The sequence below is a fragment of the Triticum urartu genome, chromosome 5A (assembly GCF_056163025.1).
Source record: "Triticum urartu cultivar PI428250 chromosome 5A, HENAU_Tu73, whole genome shotgun sequence".
NCBI lineage: Eukaryota > Viridiplantae > Streptophyta > Magnoliopsida > Poales > Poaceae > Triticum > Triticum urartu.
Genome location: NC_141877.1, coordinates 635,646,524 through 635,663,532, shown reverse-complemented (window position 1 = coordinate 635,663,532; position 17,009 = coordinate 635,646,524). Strand labels below are relative to the sequence as shown.

The following is a 17,009-nucleotide window of genomic DNA, read 5'->3' as shown; positions in this document are numbered from 1 at the left end:
AATGTGATGATTCTACCACGAGGAGGCTAACCATCTGAGCTACCTCAGTTCGTAAACTATCCGGCTCAATGATCTTGCATGCATGCACATCTCACCAACATGATAAGTATATTAAAAGTTATTACCAGAAATCCGTTGGCGCTCTCGGGAGCGCGTGCTTCTGCACGCGGAAAAAATATTTGAAAGAGCGAAAAAATTTCAAACAAAAATTTGGTGCATACATCTCGACATTATATGTGTGTACGTCAAGTTTCGGAGAAAACCGACATTTTTTGTGGCTTGTGTAAAAAAGACAAAATTGTGTCTTGTGAAAAGCATTTTTTAACACCGTATTTTGGCTTTTTCATGCGTGACACATAAGTTGTCGGTTTTTCAAGAAATAACTTTGTGAGCATGTACAATATAGAAATGTACACGCCAAGTTCTTGTTTGAATTTATTTTGACATTTCAAAATATGTTTAAAATACATTTTAAAAATCAGGAGTGCGCGCTCCCATGTGCCAAAACGCCACACTCAAGTTATTACGTACATTGCAGTGCCTCCCTCTTTTGGTTGACGTCTATTTTTTCCTTGGAGGTGTTAATAGTATAAGAGCGGAAGGCCAGTGATGCGACATGCCATTTCTTGCAACGGGGAAGCAGCACGACAAACCCTCCGTCATATCCACAATGGCAATAAAAATTGATACAGACTAGTACCACCTCTGTCACGGACGCGCCAACTATAGAGGCAACTCACTATGTATCTAACATCGCACATCATGACAATGCATATTGCTTGTGTTGCTATTTATTCAGGGACAACACCAAAGGTAACAAACATGGGCATGATGCATTTGTAGTAGATGGCTTTCATAATTGGAAGAAGCCAGAAAGATTTGTGACTCATGTAGGTGATCGCAACAGTTTCCACAATAGAGCACTAAAAAACTGTGAGGATCTAGAGAACATAGATCAATCAATCCCGGTAGCCTTACACAAGCAAAGTCCAATTGAGAAAACTGAGCATCTTATTCGGGACAATGCTGCAATTGATGTATGTCGATACTTGTTGCATCAGGGACAACCATTCCGTGGTCATGATGAATCAGAAGAGTCGGCAAATAAGGGAAACTATTTGCAGTTGATGGAGTATACTATTAGTCAGAATGAAATTGTAGCCAAGGCATTCAAAAACGCCCCACAAAATAATCAAATGTTTTCTCCAAAAATTCATAAAAGTATTACTGAATGCTTTGCGGAAGAAATCTTGTCATGTACTTTGCAAGAAATTGGCAGTGATGTGTTTAGCTTATTGGTTGATGAGTGTCGTGATATTTCTGACAAAGAGCAGATGGCATTGGTTCTACGATACGTGAGTGGTGGGCTGTCATATGAGAGGTTTGTAGGTGTTGTTCACGTTGAGGAGACTACAGCTACTTTTCTCAAGTCCAAAATTGATTTTATGATTGCAAAGTTTGGTTTGAGTTTAAAACAAGTAAGAGGACAAGGGTATGACGGTGCAAGCAGCATGGCAAGTGAGTTCAATGGTTTGCAAGCAAAAATTATGAGAGATAATAGTTCAGCTTATTTTGTACATTGTTTTGCGCACAAACTTAACTTGGTTGTTGTGGCCATTGCAAAGAAAATTACTGATGTTGGAGATTTCTTTGATATGATATCACTTATGGTGACTGTTGTTGGATCATCTTGCAAGAGAAAGGATAAACTTAGAGTGGACCATCAAGAAGAAGTGAGGAAAGCAATTGGTAAGGGTGAGATTGCTACAGGAACTGGACTAAATCAAGAGCTTTCTCTTCAAAGGCCAGGAGATACTAGATGGAACTCTCACTATAGAACTTTGGTAGGTTTGTCAAAGATGTTTCCATCGGTGGTTAAAGTGCTAGAATATGTTGAGGAAGATGGTACTGATCCTATTAAGAAACGTCAAGCTAGTGGGATTCTGAAATATTTTCAATCATTTGATTCTGTATTCTATCTACACATGATGATGATTATATTTGCTTTAACAAATGGGCTATCTAAAACATTTCAGAGAAAGGATATGGACATTGTTAATGCCATATCAGATGTGGAATCTACTAAGAGAGAGCTACTAAAGCTTAGATCTGAGCATGGTTGGAATGATCTTCTAGACAAGGTACGTTCTTTTTGTGAGAAGAATGACATTTTAGTGATGGACATGGAAAATGATTACGTGAATCCAAAGAAGATAAGGAAAAGGACCGGTATTAAAAATGAGCATCATTATCGGATTGATTGTTTCTTTGCTGTCCTAGATATGTTGGTAGAAGAGTTAAATGGCAGATTCAATGTTATCAATTCTGAGTTACTTTGTTGTATGTCAGCTTTGAGTCCAAGTGATCAGTTTGGTCACTATAATGTTGAGAAGTTGAAGAAATTGGCTCAGTTTTCCCCAGATGACTTCAATGATTTGGTGGGTCTTGAGCATGAACTTGATCTCTGTTTGGATAATGTAACCCACGATACAAGGTTTGCCAGCTTGGATAATATTGGTGATCTGGCTGAACTAATGGTGACTACAAAGAAGCATCTTTCTTATCCTTTAGTATACCGACTTATAAAGCTAGCACTTACTTTGCATGTTGCCACTGCAACCGTTGAGAGGTGCTTCTCAGCTATGAAGATAGTGAAGAATGCTCTACATAGCAAAATTAGTGATGATTTTATGAACCATAGCCTTATCTGCTTTGTAGAAAAAGAATTGTTGAACAAAATTCCAAATGAAGTGATAGTTAAACGTTTTCATGCGGTGAAAGAACGTCGTGGGATGAAACGGAAGGTAATGCTCAGCCTAAAGCTCTTATTGTTTTTTTAATACCAGCCTTCTTCAACGTTTCCACCCTCTCAATTTTGATCATGTTTTTCGTTGTTGTTGCGGGTTGTAGATTAAGTGTTAGAACAACGTGTCAGTGTTCTCTTTTGCAACTTCAGAACAAGATATGGTTATATTGTTGTGATTACTTTTATCTCAAATGGTTAGTTTCCTTTCCCATTTCAATGAACTTGGGTACCATGTGGATAATAAAGTGATTATTCCCGCGTTTTAGTTTACATGGATGTTTTTGTCTTGTTGATTTATCATTTATGAATATGGCCATACATTTTTTGCCCCCTCTTAATTATTTTCCTGGGTCTGCCCCTGACCCGCACATGAGAGGCAAAGATTCACACACACACACACACACACACACACACACACCAGCAAGTTGACACAACAACAGTACACAATCTTCCCACCCAAAAAGAAACACTACATGTTCAGATCACCCACTTATAGCTGGGCTTCAAGCCGTGTCCCAATCCCATTCGACCACAAATCTCCCTTTCTAGGGAGCTAAGTAACTGTAGTGATATACTACTAGTTAGTACAAGTAGCTATAATTGGTCTAGAACCATTTCATATACTATGGTCCCCATTTATATCGTTGTAAATCATGGAGTGAGAAGCCTAATGCTTAGACTAGTCCGAAGTAACATAGGTCGTAACATGCATCCTCATGCAATGCCAATTAGGCATATTGATGACATGACATAGTATTAAGGGCTAATTATATTCGAGCCCCTAGTTGGGGCACACCTGTTTTATTTGCCCCTAGTTCAAAAAAACCCTCATTTCTGCCTGAGCGTGTTTGCTCCTCTTATGCTTTTGCCCTTGAACCGTCACTTCAAAAACCTCATAACAAATTCATATTAACTCAGAAACATCCAAATAAGATTAATTTAGTTTGCTCTCTTATGCTTTTACGTTTGACATATTAACTTGCCCACAAAATACCTGCTAGTCTCAAAGCTCTGGGATGTAATAAAGTCATGAACCATATTCATTCGAGTGTGAACAAAACTGAGGTTTGGCATTCACATCTTTGTTGCATTAATTTTGTTTGTATGACATGGCTAGGTAAAGATGAATTTAATCTCGAGTTTCACTTTAGCCAAAGGCTCCAAGTTACATGCATGTGTGCAAGCTAAGCAACCTCGCAAGCCTCACAAGCCTACATAGGAGAGACACTTGGCACCACTAGAGCTCACATATTCTGACCTGTGTGAGATGAAAGGTGGAAAGAAATATTCCATAATGTTGATTGATGACTCCACTAGATTCTACTATGTTTATTTGTTGAATACCAAGGATGAAGCTCTACACTACATTAAAATCTATAAGCCGGAGTTGAAAATCGACTTCAAAACAAAATAAAATGGGTTTGGTCTGATCGTGATGGAGAATACTTTTCTAACGAGTTCATTTTATTCTATATGTAATATGGTATTATTCATGAGAGGACGTTTCCCTATTCACCCTAGTCAAACGGAGTTGACGAACAAAAAAATGTATTCTACCAGATTTGGTTAACTCCATGTTAGATACGTCGGGTTTATCCAAGGCATGGTGGGAGAGGCTATATTGACATCATGTCATGTCCTGAATAAGCTGCCCAAAAGGGATAATGTGATTATGCCTTTGAGCAATGGGAGAAGAAAAGAACCGCACTCTCTTAATTGCGAACTTGGGGTTGTTTGTCAAAAGTCAACGTGCCAATAACCAAAAGGCGTAAGCTGGGACCAAAGGCCGCGGACTGCGCTTTTCTGGACTATGCTTGGCATAGTGTTGACTATAGATTTCTACTGATCAAATCTGATATACCCGACGTGAAGATCGGTATGACATGGAGTCATGATACATTCTTTGAGGATATTTTTTCCATGAGAGTTATGCAAAGCACTTCTACACTAGAATGTAATGAGACTCCTGGACGCCATTCCAATGGAATATTTTGAGCGAATACATGATGAAAAGCATGTAAACGATGATGAGGAAACTCCTATTAGAGGCAAGATACGGAGGACTGCAAAGTCCTTTGGTGATGATTTACTTGTGTACCTCGTGGATGACACTCCTAGTTCAATTTCAGAAGCCTATGCATCACTAGATGCCGAATATGTAAGGATGCAGTGTGTAGAGAGATGTATTCCATTTTGGCCAACGGGACATGGGAGATCACTAAATCATCCTTATGGTTGCAAACCAATGGGATGTGAGTGAGTTTTCAAAAAGAAGCTTAGGCATGATGATACAGTTGAGAAGTACAGGGCTTGTCTTGTGGCCAAGGTTTATACTAAGAAAGAAGGTGAAGATTTATTCGCTACCTACTCACATGTGGCTAGACTAAAAACCATTCGAGTACTACTCTCGGTGGCTTCCTCGCATGGTCTTCTCATTCATCGGATGGACGTTAAGACGACTTCCCTTAATGGAGAGCTAGACGAGGAAATCTACATGCAACAGCTTGATGACTTTATAGTATATGGCTAGGAATGGAAGGTGTGCAAGTTATTGAAATCTTTATATGACCGGAAACAAGCTCCAAACCAATGGCATGAGAAGTTTGATAAAACTTTAACATTTTGTGGCTTTGTTGTCAATGAAGCTGACAAATGTGTACACTATCGCCATGATGGGGGCGGAGTAATTCTGTGTTTGGAACCTTCTCATAAATTTGAGATGAAAGACCTATGTGTGGATAGAACCTTCTCATAAATTCTTGTGGGGTATATGTCGATGGCATATTGGTATTTGGAACTAACCTCAAAGTCATTGAGGAGGTTAAGTTTTTTTATCTCATAAATTTGAGATGAAAGACCTATGTGCGGTTGATGTTATCCTGAACATCAAGCTACTGAGAGATAATGAGGGTGAGATCACACTTATTCAATCCCACTAAGATAATGAGGGTGAGATCACACTTATTCAATCCCACTATGTTGAGAAGATTCTATGTCACTTTGGGTATTCAGATTGCAAACCACCTCTAACACCACACTAGTGCAGAACCGGGCAATAGCACCGGTTCGTAAGGCCATTTAGTGCCGGTTCGGTAACCGGCACTAAAGTGTGGGCACTAAAGCCCCCCCCCCCTTTAGTACCGGTTCAGCACGAACCGGTGCTAAAGGGCAACCACGTGGCACGAGCCAGCTCCGGGGGCAGGGAGCCCTTTAGTACCGGTTGGTGACACCAACCGGTATTAAAAGGTTGGGGGTTTTGGGTTTATGATTTCTTTTTCATTTAATTTTGTGTTTTCCATTTAATTCTTTTTCGTTTTCTGGTATTTTACGATACTACATATTGTACACGTTATGCATATATATAAATAGAATTTCTAGTAGAACCGATCATATATATATATATATATATATCATCGAATGTCTCACAACCACCATTAATTCACACATATAAACACACATGTATATATATACAATTAGCTAGCTATATACAATTTCTCCTAATTGGTGTCTTCGGAGCCAGTGGCATTAGCCTAATTGGTGCCTTCGGAGCACGATGACAATTGGAAGTGGTTCATGGGGCGGTAGCGGGTAATAGTATTCTCCTTTGGGATCTATGACCTGGTCGAGCAAAAATCCCGCTATTTCCTCTTGAATTGCTTCTATGCGCTCCTCTGATAGGAGCTGCTCCCGCACCTCTCTGAACTGTTAAGAAGGATATCAATATGCATGTGTATTAGTTGTGTGACTAGATATCGATAATGGTGTAAAAATTGTGAATAGTGTTCTGACAAACGTACCCAGTCCTGTCTTTGAGATTTGCTCCTTTCTGACGCCATCATGCGACTGTTCTCACAAACGTAGTATGCACACAGATTATTCGCCGGCGCCTGCTTTAGGGCCTTTACGAGAATTGAATTTGATCAGATAATAATTAATCAAGCATGATAATTAAAGAGATGGCAGCTAGCTAGCTAGTACTACTTAATTACTTACCTTGGGTCGATACCATTTCAGCTTTCGTTTCCATTGGCCTGGAGTGACGTTGATGAACTTTACCCAAGCCCTGCCCGCCGACAAAGAAAATGAATAAAGGGGTTATTAAATAGTTCATATCAGGAAATGACGAACTAAATAGGCCAAGATATAGTTAATAATGATTGAAATTACCTGTTGACTATCCCAAACAAGATGGTGTAGTCAATTTCTTTTTTAAGTAGTGAGTCCAGTATTTCAACTGTTCCTTCATCAACTTTAATGATTAACAAGATCCAGTGAAATCTGCATGCACACACGTTTGCATGTCTTAATTAAGCGGGCATATGTAAGCAAAAACATGTAGCTAGCTAGTAGGCAAAAACAGAATTTGTAGTACAAGACAGTGTGACTCACTCGAAGTTGTAAGGAAGTTGTATATCTTCATTGGTATTGAGGCGCTTGAAGAACTCTAGCATGCTTTCCTCTACACTTTTTTCATAATATGCATCTAATTTCCATGTGTATTCATTAATGGTATTTGGGTCAATGAACCCAATGCCATAGCGTCCACCTTTTTCATTTCATACATCTTCATCCTGCATAATACCACAAAAAAGAATATGGTGAGGATAATTACAGGTAATGATTAATCAAAATGATCACTACAGCTAGCTCAAGACTTAAATTACAGAAAGAAATCACTTACAGACAATAGCAACTGACGATAGATTTGTCGAGTGCGTCTTGATTGTATAACTGAAATACTTCTGAATACTCAACGGACACAGCTTTCTCATGGAAGTAATGATCCTTCTTGACATTCACCATGAGGGACTCTCGATTGGAAATCTTGGTAATGTCCATATACCATTGATGCAATTCATACATTCTCGTTGGGAGCTTCTTGACCTCGTCTGGCTCGACCAAAGGTTGGCCCCGGACATATTTCCGTTTTATTTCCTCCTCTCTAAGCAGAGACATGGGCTCGATATCGAGGAGTTGTCCAACAGTCATCATGAGCTTTTCAGCCTGCTCAATATGCTCCTCGGTTATTACCACATCGCCCAGCCCGGGAACGTTAACGGTTTGCCCACAATAATATTGGGCGCGCATACTCTCATGTATTGTTGGCACAACAAGCGGGGGGATTGATTGCGCCGCCTGTTCTCCCAGCTGGGGAACGGTTTTACCGCTCCTTTTGCCAGCTGATTTGCTCGAGCTCGAGCTCGCCTCTTTATGTAGACGTGCTCGATTTAACTTCCTGAGGTGGTGCTCATAGTCTGTGCCAACAGGCTTGGGAGCTGGTGGTCTAGCCATACGAATGAAGTGGTCAATCTTTTCCTCAGGCACTTTCTCCCTTGGCGGCGGTGGCGGTTTCGGTGCAAAATGGGCTTTCACCTCGGCCTTCGATATGGTTGAGTTTTCCTCCTCGGACTTGTCGTAAGGCCTCTGCGGAAGAGGCGCTAGGCTGCTTGGACGATATTCAAATCGCTTGCCTCCGCCTGTACCTCCCGTCCTACCTCGACTTGTACCGCTACGCACCATAGCTGCGGTGGCTCTCTTCCATGATTGCTGAGGCGGCGGAGACGGCTGACGTGGCTGAGTTGGACGAGGAGGAGTGGCCTGAATCTGTGCCGGACTTGGAGGAGTGGCCTGAAGTTGTGCCGGACTTGGAGGAGGAGTGGTCTGACGTTGTGTCGGACTTGGAGGAGGAGTGGTCTGACGCTTTGCCGGACTTGGAGGAGGAGGAGTGGCCTGACGCGTTGGTGGACTTGAAGGAGCGGGAGTCTGCTGACTCGGTGGCAGACTTCGACGAGGAGTCGGCTGATGCGGTGTCGGTGGCCTTCAAAAGATGATGCAATCTTTTCTCCATAGGATGATACGATGTTTGGCCTCTCCCAGTGTGTGCTCCTCGTCACCTCCAGGAATGTCAAGCTCTAGCCCCGAATATTGGTCCACCACCTCATCAACCAAGACACGAGCATAGCCCGCTGGAATCGGGTTGCAATGGAAGGTTGCCTCGGGGGGATTTGTAAAAGCAACGGCGTCCGCCACCTTCATGGATATGTTCTTCATTTTGAAGTGTAGCTCGCAGTTAGTGTTCTCCATGATGTCATCCACGGGGTATCTATCCAGCATTGCGTCGCCCGGGGCGGAACCCACACTGCTTCTCGGCATGGATGGGATGGTGCTATCCAATGTTGGATCATCCGCTAGCTGCTGCAGCTGCTGAGACCCCCTTTGCTGGCTAAGTGAGTCGATCTGCTCCTGCTGCCGCTGGAATTTGACTGCCAAGTCCGCGTGCGCTGATTCTAGGCCTTGAAGGCATTCATAGTCCAGCTTCCTCTGCTCCTCCTCCATCTTCCTCTTCTTCTCCTCCGCAATCTTCTTTCTCGCACGGGTTCTGTAGTCGGCGTTCTAGTCCGAAAACCCCTCATACCACGGAATAGCGCCCTTGCCTCGTGTTCTTCCCGGGTGTTCAGGATTTCCCAGGGCACGTGTAAGCTCGTCATTCTCTTTGTTGGGCTGGAACAACCCCGATCGAGCCTCTTCTATTGCAACAAGTAGCTTATCTTCGGCTCCGTTCAGACATGCCTTCTTCGAAACTTCGCCTGTCTTCGGGTCCAACTCCCCCCCATGCGCATAGAACCAAGTCCTGCACCTGGGGGCCAACTCAATGTTTCTGGAGTGACACCTGCATCCTCCATCTCTTTCTCAGACTTAGCCCACTTAGGCATTGCCACCGCGTAGCCACCTGGCCCCAGCTTATGGAACTTATCCTTTTTTCGGCATTGGCCTTGTTTATTCTCGACCATTCCTTAGATAATTCCGAATCGTTGAATTTCACAAAATCGTCCCAATAAGCACTTTGCTTCTCTAGTGTTCCCTCGAATACTAGAGTCTTCCTTCCTCCCTTGACGTACTTGTCCCATACACGATTCTTGTGGTTGTTGGATGCAACCGCCATCTTCCTAAGAGCAGCGTCCTTGACTTTCTCCACATCTGCATCTGTGAAATGATCTGGTAGGGTGAAATGTTCCATGGGAGTTTCCCAAAGCAGAACTTTTTGTCTGTCGTCGACAAAAGTAAGATCTGGACGTGGCTTTGCTGGCTCTCTACATTCTTGAAGGGAGATCGGGATTTGGTCCTTCACAAGAACTCCGCACTAACGAATGAACTTGTCCGCAATCTTCTTAGGCGCTAATGGTTCTCCATTAGGTTTGATGGCCTCGATATTGTACTTTACGCCCTCCTTCAACTTTTTGTTCGGGCCTTGTTTCCTGCTGCCTGAAGATTTGCTCGATCCGGATGGCTGAAAGAAGAAAGATCAATTCGTTAATATATCTTCAAGTCATTTAAAACATGTGATGATCACCAGATGCCTGCTTATATAAATATACCTCGCCGGTCTTTGTTGTTTCAAGATCAACATTTTCTTCGTCATCAATATCATAATCATAGTTCATGACTTCATCAATTCGATCGTCGCAATCGAATATCATATCACCCTCCCCGGTGTTGTTTAGATATCTGGAGCCGTCTTAATCTTCTTCATTCTGATCATCATCTGGCCCACGAGGATGGCGTATGATATCGAACAGGGTCTCTTCTCCCTCTCTGCCGGTATTGTCCGCCATAGCTTTTATTTAACTAATCCAAAAGAAATATAAAACAATTTAGTATTCAAATTATAATGCATGGATGCAATCAATTAATAAGGAAAAACTAAATCAATCATGGTACATAATAAGCATCATCGAATATAATCTCGAATACATCGTCTCGAATAATAGATATAATCTCGAATACATCGTCTCGAATAATATATATCAAATACATCACTAGCTAGCTAGCTAGCTAATAAAGATTGAATACTAAAGAGTAATCTAGGCCACTCGCGGTTCCTGAGGCCCGGGCGGTGGACAACCAAAGTGAAGGAACCATCACTGGATCATAGCTCGGGTGATCTCCCCAAAGAACCTGCCAGGTATTGGAGAACCTGACGTCCATAGCAGCCATGTACCGATGGACGTGCTCGTCCTCCTCCCTGACATGGCGACGTACCACCTCCGGCGGGGCCGGCTCCCTCCGCACCGAAAGTGGCCCACGCGAACGCCACCAAAGGAGATCAGGGTCGACGACGGGACCCGGGGCCGGGTTCCTCACCAAGCGTCGCGCCCCTGAAGGTAGCACCTCCCAGTGCCAGCCCGGCAGAGCCCAGTCCCGGACATGGGTCCTCTGAAGCAGGACGTCGTCGCGAACGGGTCGACGACGAGGATGCGGGCCGGGCATCGTCGACAACAAATACTATATGCCGCAAAAGTAAAGTAACATTTTTTAAATGATGGATTGTGATTTCATATATGCAAATTCTAAATTTTATAACTAAAAATATAAGAAACTAAAAAAACATCGACCATCATCTAACAATTTGAAATTAATCTAATTCATCTAGCTAAAACTAACATTTCCAAAAAATTTAACATTTCTATATAACTAACATTTCTATAACATTTGTATAAAAAACAGAAAAAACCTTTGACATTATATATATTATAACTAACATTTCTATATACTATTTGACATTAATCTAATCTAATTAATTAATTCATCTAAAACTTTGTATGAAAAACAGAAAAACAGAAAAAACTAAAAACTAAAAACAGAAAAATTGTGTGTGTGTGCGCGCGCGCGCGTGTGTGTGCAGTAGCTACGGTCGGCGTCGGCGGCGCGGTGGCTTTGATCGATTGGAGGGAGGAGAGGGGCCGGGGGAGGGGCTCACAACGCGCGCGGGCGAGGTCGAGGCGACGGCGACGGCGAGGCGAGGTCGATCCAAGGCGACGGCGACGGCGAGGCGAGGGGACGGCGACGGGCCGGTGAGGCCACGGGGACGGGCCGGTGTCGGGGGCGGCGCAGAGTCGACGGGGACGACGCGACGAGGATGGGGGCGTCGCGGAGTCGAAGGGGACGGCGCGATAGGGGCGGCGACGGCGCGGGACGGGGCGACGGCAGAGAGAAGTGACAGATGAGAAACTGAAATTTTTCGAAGTGTTTGTTATATAGGGGACACGCTTAGTACCGGTTGGTGCCACCACCCGATACTAAAGACCTGTTTTGGCCAGGCCAAGGGGGCGGGAAGAGCACACCTTTAGTACCGGGTGGTGGATGGAACCGGTACTAAAGACCCACCCTTTAGTACCGGTTCCAGCCACCAACCGGTACTAAAGGTGGTGCGCTGGCGCAGGTGTGGTGCGGCAAGTTTAGTCCCACCTCGCTAGCCGAGGGGCGCCCGCACTGGTTTATAAGCCCCAGTGCGGTAGCTCTCTCGAGCTCCTCTCATAAGCAGGCCTTCCGGGCCTACGTCTGCTGCTATGCCCTGATGGGCCTATTGGGCTAGCGGGCCTACATCCTGGCCCAATTAGAATTTGGGTTTCTAGTCGTATGCAGGCTGCTGTGGCCCAGTGGGTGGGCTTTTTTTCATTTAGTTTTTTTCTTTTCTGCTTTATTTATTTTGTTTTATTTATTTTTAGTTGTCTTTTGCTGTATTTAGAGTTTCTTTGTGAATATTTTTGCTTTAGGTACAAAAAATTAGAAACTTTCTGTTGGTGCCGGTAGTTTTCAAATTTGAATAGTTTAAATTTTGAATTATTTGAAATTTGTGTGAATCACTAGTTTGTGAATAACTTAACTTTAAAAATACATTTTTCAGTGATTCTTTTTTATTATGTTTAATATTAGTGTGTTTTATCATATATTCAATTTGGTAATGCTTAGGTTATTTAAAAAATGAAATGCCTTTGTAACAGATGAGTTTTCGTCCGAAACCCAGATAGTTCGAAAGATATTGTTCATTTTGTACACGAAGTGCATCCAGTTTTTGCTGTAACCCTCTCTACTTTTTTACACATGCTATGTGGATGAAATTATGATACCATGCCAACTTTCAACCTTTTCGGAGTTCATTTGAAGTGTTTTTCAATTTAGCTGAAAAAAATCAGTAAATGCGTGAAAGAATTTGTTTGCACATAAAATGTCTTCGCGTTTCAAATGTCAAAACACATAACTACCCCTAACTATTACAGAGATTCCCTCCTGGGTGTGAAACACAGAAGAAAGTGATGATATATAGTGAAGCCGATCGCATCCCAGATCTTTGAGTGTGAAACTTATTCTTCGCGTGTGTCCCTTTGCGCCGTAACCATGGAAAATCTTCATCATTTAACAGGATGCTCGGGTCAATATTCATTGTGAATGGAGCAATTTCATCAAACTTTTTATAATCTTCTGACATGTCTATCTTGTCATCCACTCCCACGATGTTTCTCTTCTCAGAAAGAACTATGTGCCGCTTTGGCTCATCGTATGATGCATTTGCTTCCTTATCTTTTTTTTCTCGGCTTGGTAGACATGTCCTTCACATAGAAAACCTATGCCACATCATTGGCTAGGACGAATGGTTCGTCTGCATACGGAAGATTGTTGAGATCCACTGTTGTCATTCCGTACTGCGGGTCTTCCGTTACCCCGCCTCGTGTCATATTGACCCATTTGCACTGAAACAAAGGGACCTTCAAACCACGTCTATAGTCAAGTTCCCATATGTCATGTATATAACCATAATATGTTTCCTTTCCCGTCTTGGTTTCTGCATCAAAGCGGACACCACTGTTTTGGTTGGTGCTCTTCTTATCTTGGGCGATCGTGTAAAATGTATTACCATTTATCTCGTACCCTTTGAAAGTCATTATATTCGAAGATGGTAACTGGGACAGCAAGTACATGTCATCTTCAATAGAGGCGTCATGCATGGAACGTGTCTGCAACCAGCTGGCAAAACTCCTGGTTTGTTCACGTGTAATCCAGTCATCAGACCGCTCCGGGTGTTTGGAGCGTAGCAAATTCTTGTATTCTTCCATATACGGAGCCACCAAGGCGGAATTATGTAGAACTGTGTAGTGTGCTTCAGTGAGAGAATGTCCGTCCATACATATTATTTGATCCCCTCCTAGCGTGCCTTTTCCATCCAGTCCGCCCTTATGCCGCGATTCAGGAAGACTAATCGGCTTAAGGTCGGGAATAAAGTCAATACAAAACTCAATAACCTCCTCATTTTCATGGCCCTTGGAGATGCTTCCTTCTGGCCTAGCACGGTTATGAACATATTTCTTTAAGACTCCCATGAACCTCTCAAAGGGGAACATATTGTGTAGAAATATAGGACCCAAAACGTTAATCTCTTCGCATAGGTGAACTAGGACGTGCGTCATGATGTTGAAGAAGGATGGTGGGAACACCAACTCGAAACTGACAAGACATTGCACCAAATCATTCTCTAACCATGGTATGATTTCTGGATCGATTATCTTCTGAGAGATTGCATTGAGGAATGCACATAGCTTCACAATGGCTAATCGAACATTTTCCGGTAGAAGCCCCCTCAATGCAACCGGAAGCAGTTGCGTCATAATCACGTGGCAGTCATGAGACTTTAGGTTCTGGAAATTTTTCTCTACCATGTTTATTATTCCCTTTATATTCGACGAGAAGCCAGACGGTACCTTAATACTGAGCAGGCATTCAAAGAAGATTTCCTTCTCTTCTTTGGTAAGAGCGTAGCTTGCATGACCTTGATGTATGCCATTTTTTCCGTGCATACGTTGCTGGTCCTTCCGTGCCTCAAGTGTATCTTTTGTCTTCCCATACATGCCCAAGAAGCCAAGCAGGGTCACACAAAGATTCTTCATCACGTGCATCACGTCGATTGCGGAGCGGACCTCTAGGTCTTTCCAATAGGGCAGGTCCCAAAATATAGATTTCTTCTTCCACATGGGTGAGTGTCCGTCAGCGTCATTCGGAACAGGTTGTCCACCAGGACCCTTTCCAAAGACCACCTTCAAATCCTTGACCATATCATGTACAACAGCACTAGTACGGTGGCGAGGCTTCGTCCGGTGATCCGCCTCACCTTTGAAATGCTTGTCTTTCTTTCTTACGGGATGCCTGGTCGGAAGAAATCGATGAAGTCCCAGGTACACATTCGTCTTACAATTAGCCAAATATATACTGTCGGTATCGTCCAAACAGTGCGTGCATGCGCGGTATCCCTTGTTTGTCTGTCCTGAAAGGTTACTGAGAGCAGGCCAATCATTGATGGTCACGAACAGCAACGCCTTTAGGTCAAATTCTTCCCCCATGTGCTCATCCCACGCACGTACACATGTTCCATTCCAAAGTTGTAAGAGTTCTTCAACTAATGGCCTTAGGTACACATCAATGTCGTTGCCGGGTTGCTTAGGGCCTTGGATGAGCACTGGCATCATAATGAACTTCCGCTTCATGCACAACCAAGGAGGAAGGTTATACAAACATAGAGTCACAGGCCAGGTGCTATGGTTGCTGCTCTGCTCCCCAAAAGGATAAATGCCATCTGCGCTTAGACCAAACCATACGTTCCTTGCGTCATCTGCAAACTCCTTCCCATACTTTCTTTCGATTTTTCTCCACTGCGACCCATCAGCGGGTACTCTCAACTTTCCGTCTTTCTTATGGTCTTCTCTGTGCCATCGCATCGCCTTGGCATGCTCTTTGTTTTGGAACAAACGTTTCAACCGTGGTATTATAGGAGCATACCACATCACCTTGGCAGGAATCTTCTTCCTGGGGCGCTCGCCCTCGACATCACCAGGGTCATCGCGGCTGATCTTATAGCGCAATGCACCGCATACCGGGCAAGCGTTCAAATCCTCGTACTCACTGCGGTAGAGGATGCAATCATTAGGGCATGCATGTATCTTCTGCACCTCTAACCCTAGAGGGCAGATAGCCTTCTTTGCTTCGTACGTACTCTCAGGCAATTCATTGTCCTTTGGAAGCATATTCTTTATCATTACCAGCAACTTTCCAAATCCCTTGTCAGATACACCATTCTCTATCTTCCATTGCAGCAATTCTAGTGTTGTGCCTAGCTTTTTCTTGTCACCTACGCAATTCGGGTACAACAATTTTTTGTGATCCTCTAACATGCGCTGCAACTTCTTCTTCTCCAAATCACTTGCGCAGTTTCTCCTTGCATCGGCAATGGCCCGACCTAGATCATCAACGGGCTCATCCGATGCCTCTTCTTCAGCTTATTCCCGCATTACCGGCTCAGCTTCTTCCCGCATTACCGGCTCAGCTTCTTCCCTCATTGTTGTATCATCATATTTAGGGAACCCATGGCCAGGATAGCTGTCGTCGTCCTCTTCTTCTTCATTGTCTTCCATCATAACCCCTCTTTCTCCGTGCTTGGTCCAAACATTATAGTGGGGCATGAAACCGGACTCAAACAGGTGGACGTGAATGGTTCTTGACGTAGAGTAATTGTGACCATTCTTACAGCCAGCACATGGACAAGGCATAAAACCATCCGCCCGCTTGTTTGCCTCAGCCGCAAGCAGAAAAGTATGCACACCATTAATGAACTCGGGAGAGCATCGGTCATCGTACATCCATTGCCGGCTCATCTTCAATACACAACAACGAAAACACCAAATTAATACAATACATAAAGTTCATACATAAAGTTAATACAACACTTAAATGCAACAAACAAATAACTCTCTAGCTTAATAATTTAAATGCAACAACAAATGCGATCAAGATCGCAACTAAGGTAACAATTGATCCAACAGCATAATGATACCAAGCCTCACTATGAATGGCATATTTTCTAATCTTTCTAATCTTCAAGCGCATTTTCTCCATCTTAATCTTGTGATCATCGACGACATCGGCAACATGCAACTCCAATTCCATCCTCTCCCCCTCAATTCTTTTCAATTTTTCTTTCAAATCCTCGTTTTCTCTTTCAACTAAATTTAACCTCTCGACAATAGAGTCGGTTGGAATTTCCGGTTCAACTACCTCCTACATACAAATATCTATGTCAGCTTGATGGCATAATTTGTCATAAACATGAAATGCAACAAATAGTTTTGAAAGAGAATATACCACATCTGAATCATAACAAGGACGAGGGCCGACGGGGACGGATATCAAAACCATGGCACTATGTATAACAAACAACGTACGTGTAAGATAATTATAAGAGTAGCTATATATCCAAATCACACAAACATCAATTTTTATATAAAATTTCATAAACAAGAGGCTCACCACAAGGTGGTGCCGGCGACGGGACGGTGCGAGCGATCGACGGTGGTTACGACGGAGATTTAGAAGGCACTAA

General features: G+C 43.2%; 1 pseudogene; it reads left to right on the top strand.

The window, feature by feature from the left end:
• The first annotated feature begins 1,127 nt into the window (after positions 1-1,127).
• LOC147973608 (uncharacterized) lies at positions 1,128-2,671 on the top strand (annotated as a pseudogene).
• Positions 2,672-17,009: the final 14,338 nt, after the last annotated feature.